The following is a 6,193-nucleotide window of genomic DNA, read 5'->3' as shown; positions in this document are numbered from 1 at the left end:
AGTCACGTGCAAAGTTCAATCGATTGGGTAACATAACCAATCGATTGAATAGTGAGACCTCAAGTTGCTAATACACATTTCAATCGATTGGGTAGCACACTTCAATCGATTGAATTTGGCATGTCCATATTTTCATGAATTCAATCGATTGGGTATCACAACCAATCGATTGAATAGTGAGACCCAGGTTGTTTTGAAGCATTCAATCGATTGAAAATTATAAACAATCGATTGAATTATAAAAAATCCACATTTAATTCATCGTTTAATCGATTGGGTAATATGACCAATCGATTGATATTTGCGAAAACCATGCTGCCCAGCAATTTTCAATCGATTGTTTAGTGGTAAACTGTAATCCAATCGATTGAGTTATAATTCAATCGATTGGTTTGATAGTCCAATCGATTGGTTTTCAAGGAAACACGATTTTATGATTCCTCATGAACGTGACTGATCAAATTTAATCGTTTAATCGATTGAAATAGCCAAAAAATTTATTAGGATCAATGGAAGATCTAATTCGTTATTGTTTTTGTTCTTGATTGTTAATAAACATGATAGATTTATGATAAAATAATTATTTATAAAATAAAAAATTGTTTTTATAATTAAATAAAATATATGGGGTTAATTTGTAATTAAATTTAAAAAAAGACTATTTAGCAATTATTAAAAAAACTTAAAAAATATGTTTTGTTATGAGACCATTTAATGGTCCAAACGTTCTGGGACCACCAAATCTTGAGCCGAGTTTTTCTATTGAGTGGAAGTTTGGTATTTTTATTATTGAGAGGCAAGAGATTTAGTTGTGATTTTTATCCTTTTTTTTTGTGATTTTTTTTTTATAGAATCTTTTAAGATTTGACTTGATTTTTTTTTTTAAATAGAATAGAAGATTTCAATGTGTGTTGAAGGAGCCAACAAAAGCCTCTAATATGTTAAAATCCATTTCAGCCCAAGTTGCTAATGCTTGAAACTAAAAATTACTCAATATATGCAAGATGTGAAGATTAACCACGAATACTTTATGTGAAAATGAAAGACTTAAGCTAATTAAGCTAAAAGTATTACTAATTCTTTTATAAAAAGGTTGGGGTCATGATCCCTCATTCTTAAACTAAAGCTCCATCCTGTCAGGAAAAAAGCCAATATTTTATTTATTTTACTTTTCATTTTCAAAGTATTGATATTTTTTGTAATTATTTTAATTTAAATATTTGGTTTAGTCAAATACATGTATTAAGATTATTAATCAATAATTTTTTTATAAAAATATAAAAATTTAACATTTTAATATATTTATTATACACTTATTAAAATAAAAATTATTAATAATAATCAAAGATGCATAAGAATTAAATCCTAAAATATTTGAGGTGTATTTGATTTGTATTTATATTTTTAATCTTTATTTTTAATATTTTTTATTTTATAAAAAAAATAAAAATAATAAAATCTTATTTTTTATTTTATCTTATATTTTTTACAAAATTTTAAATATAAAAAATACTAAAAATAAAAATAAAAAATAGAAATGCAAACTAAAATGGATTTAAGTTTTGTATTTAGAAAGTAAAAACTATGGGATTTTTTTCGAATATAAAATAAAAAAATTAATTAATTTCTAAAACAAGACTTCTGAACTTTATTTTTTGAAATACGATTTTCTTTTCGGTAATTAAAGCAAGTTCGTCGCACCCCCGGTATATAGAGTTTGACGCATTCTCTGGCGAATTTTATGTTACGTTTTCAAAATAAAAGCATGCCTATTAGAGAGCAGATCAGAGAGCCACAATTTTATTGTCCACTTTCATTCTCATTATTGACAGTTTTTCTCTACAATGTCAAAGAATCCATTGTTATCCATTCATTACGATGGTGAAATGGTGTATAATGAAGAATGTTCTATCATTTTTAGATCGGGGACAAACAATAATTACCTATATGACACCGGAAGTCAACATTCTAACAACGTTGAAGAATAAGATATTGCATTCCGTCGGACAGTAAGAGGCAAAAAGGGTAAAAAATTTACTATAGATATCTAACCGAAGTAGATGGGAGCTTGTTTTATAAAAGGTATATTACAGTTGTCTTCTCTCTGTTGCTAGTATATTTATTAGACCACGGTTATGAGAAATATTTCTATTGTTTTGAATTAAGTATCGTTTACACCACGACGAGGACATACGACTTATAAGGTCGTGGCACAAGCGATGAACAAATGTTCATCTGTTGAAATTATTCGTGTTTCTCGTTGAGTTGGGTGGCCGAGGATCATCTGCAGATACTGTCGATGATAGTCCATTGAGTGGAGCTGTTAGACGAACTATCAGAAGGACGATGGTGAATTTAAATATGCCACCTGAAGGTAGTCAAGAGGATTCTAATGTTGAAGTGCGTAATGTTGACTTAATGGATGACGGTGTTGAAAGTCATGAGGGTTCTGCTATCAGGGATCCGATGATGGATCAATATGAAGTTAACCCCCGATGACGGAGACGATGCTGATGAAGAACCACCCAAAATTCCTGATGATGGTGACGAGGAAGAAGAGATGAACTACTACGGTGACACACAAATTGCTCTAACACAGTCTGCCATTTCTCGACCATATGACCGGCCAGATCATTTCACAAGGTTGAATCTTGATGGAATGACTTCCGATTGGTCGTTTACCCAAGGAGGGCTTGAAGAGGATCCAAGTAACGAGTTCGAGGTTGGAAAACAATTTAAGAACAAGGAAGAAGTCATGTTGACAGTTAAGCAATACAACATCAGGAGAGCTGCGGAGTACAAAATAGTAGAGAGTGACCAGTTGAGGTATAATGCACAGTGTATCCAATTCGGACCCGGTTGTAATTGGAGCATACACACATCATATCGTCGAAATTAAGAAAAGTGGGAGGTTAGGAGATACACTGGTCCTCATACTTGCATGCAAATATCGATGGGGGCAAGACTATCATAGGTTGGATTCGAAGGTGATTGCGCAACACATTTTCACAATGGTCAAATCCGATCCAACAATCAGCATCAGGGTTTTGTAAGGAGGTGTGGAGAATCACTTTGGTTACAAGGTGTCCTACAAAAAGGTTTGGCTTGCAAAACAGAGATTCATATGCTAGAATATATGGCGATTGGGAGAAATCATACAACGAGCTTCCTCGTTTGTTATTCGCTATGCAGATGTACTTGGCTGGTAAGATTTATTTCATTATGGTTATTCACTATTAAACAATTCATACATGTACAATAAGCCAACTGAAAATGTGTCTTTAGGTACTTGGGTACAACTAGTGACACAGCCTTGGCCTGGTTCCGCTGACACTGTCACGTTTCATCGAGTTTTTTGGACGTTTCCATCGTGTGTTGAGGCTTTCAAGCATTGCAAGCCACTTATTTCTATTCATGGCACCCACTTATATGGTAAATACGGTGAGACCTTGCTGATGGCCATAGCTTAACAGGCGCTCCTCTGTGGCGTCCTGCTTCAGCTCTTTGCAAACTGTGTTGTGGAACCAAGTGAGCTTCACAGTCCACTTGGTCTGTGACTGTCTGTCCTCTGGGCCGGGAACAACACCCAGAATCTACTCACATAACTCGTCAATGGTCCGTCCTTGATGGTGCTGCTCCCACCCACCTATGCATCCACTTACAGGATCATCGTCGATCTTAAGTCCCAGCTGATAGGCCACGTCCTGCAGAGTGATAGTCATCTCCCCGCATGGTAGATGAAATGTGTGGGACTCAGGCCTCCACCTCTCTATCAACGTTGAGACAAGTGGCCAATCGTGCTCAAACTCAACCATAAGGCCACATACTCAAACCCAGCTCGTCTGAGATATGGCCTAATCTGCTCCGGCAGCCGTGTCATCAAATTCCGCCTGGTGCGCAAGATCTGAGGCGCCTACCAAACGAAAACAATAAATTAAAAAAAAGGAATGGTGAACACATAAAATAATAAGTTCACTGTTTATTAATTACAATAAAATAAACAACAGTGCAAAAATTGTACCACTCGATCTAGCCTGCCAGCAATGTGCTTAGCCCCATCCAATCTATACATCGTATCCTCGTAACCCATCAATAACTGCTACTCCATCTAAACACACTCTAGTAAAATGAAATCACATACACTGAAACTCAGTTCCTTTTACGTTAACTAAATTATCAAAAAATATATTTAAATCTATAATTGCTTATAAACTTACTAATTTAAATTTAACCCAACTACATAACACCGTCAACTAACACCCTAAACAACCCTAATTAATAACTAACTGAACCTAAATTTTACTAATTATGTTTCTTGCTAATCTAACTTAGCCTAATTAATTATTCCACTAATTACCTTCTAATTCACAACTTAAACTAATTATTCTGACTAAACTAATTAACAATTTACTTTGTTATACTAATTAACATGTTGTAGACAATAAACAACAACTCTACTTAAAAATAAGAACATAAAAAATCTAACATGTAAATAATTAATAGTAAGTCTAACTAACATGTAAATAGTAAATCTATAACTCTAACTAACATGCAACCTCTAACTAGTAACTTTATTTAATATGTAAATAGTAACTCTAACTAAGCTAAAAAAAAAGTAACTCTAACTAACATATTATTTACTAATCTGAAACTGAGAATGTTGTCCACAATAAATTTTATGGATGTCTAAAAGACAGAAAGAAGGAACAGAGTAAATTTGGAGGATAGATTAGAAAAAAAAGACAAATAAAAATAGCCCAACCAGGTTTAAATAGTGTGCCGAACTCACCCTAGAGTTAGCTGGGATGCGACAAACTCCATACTTTATATAGAGTTTGTCCGAAGTACAGTAAATTTGCCTTAATTACAAAAAAAAAAATTGCATTTCGAAAAATAAAATTCAAAAGTTTTGTTTCAGAAAGTAATTAATTTTTATTTTATATTAAAAAAATCCATAAACTATGCGTTAATTTCATAGTTTTATATACAGGGGACAGCTACTAATTGGCCAATTAAAACATTATTTTGGGCCTTCTCTGGCATTGGATTCTACAAAGGCCTAAACTAAATTTTGGGCTTTTCACAGCATTAGCTTAATGACAAAAAGAGAAATGAGGAAGATCTTTCTAGAAAGTGGAAATCCCAAATCCAAAAACAAAAATTTCGGTGGAGAAAATATCGACCAAAAAGAATATATGGAAAATGTCTGCCAAACAAAATTAGAAAAATACTGCTCACTGAGGAAAACGAAACACAGAAATGTTGATAATGCCATAGCTCAATTAAAACCATGGTAGCCTGGTAGGCGAAGTTAAAATGAAAATATTATATTATAATAAGAACACCCTAAAACCATATTTAATTTTAATCAATCAATCACTGTACTTGGGTTTGATTTTTTGTCTTGTAGCTATTCATAAAAAGATGAAAATAGCCTTCAATTATTTAAAAAAAAAAAAAGATAATATACGTATCTTGAAGAAACCTGCACACTAGTGCACAGTAAAATCATGTGGAAAAATTTTATTTTTTATTTATTATAAGTTATATTATTTGTGAAGTCTCCTAAAAAAAGATTTTGTTTAGAAAATACTTAAAAATAAAATTATTTGCAGTAATTTGAGATAAACATATAAAAATAACAAATTTACTAAAAGAAATAATACTTTTTTATATTTCAAAAATTATATATATTATGTTATTTTATATTGATTAAATAATTGTGTATCTATTTTATATATTGTTTTTTAATTTGAGAAGTTATGATTTATATAAGAATTAATTTTCACGTACAAGTCATTTACACATATAAATTCATACAAATCATTTATATCTACGCGCCATGCACGTTCTTCTTTTTCTTCGTCTTTTATTTTCATTTACTTCGTCTTCTTTTCCCCCTTCTTTTTTATTATTTTTTTATTATTATCGTCGTCACCAACACTACCACCTCATCCTCCTCCTTATTTCTTTTTCTTGTTGGACTTTTTTTCGCATTCTTCCTTTTTCTCCTTCTCCTCCATCATCTTCATTATCATGATCATCATCGTTATAGCATCGTCGTCTTTTTGTTATACGTATTGTCATTATCGTTATTGTCGTTATTGTTATTATTATCGTAAAAATTTTGTCATATTGATAACGTTGCCTGATCCAAAATTTTTGTCATAAAATTTATTGTTCGATTTTAGTT

Source organism: Arachis ipaensis, chromosome B3 (genome assembly GCF_059453495.1).
Source record: "Arachis ipaensis isolate K30076 ecotype BB chromosome B3, ASM5945349v1, whole genome shotgun sequence".
Taxonomy (NCBI): Eukaryota; Viridiplantae; Streptophyta; class Magnoliopsida; order Fabales; family Fabaceae; genus Arachis; species Arachis ipaensis.
The sequence above is the reverse complement of the archived record's forward strand: the minus strand, read 5'-3'. Positions refer to the sequence as shown.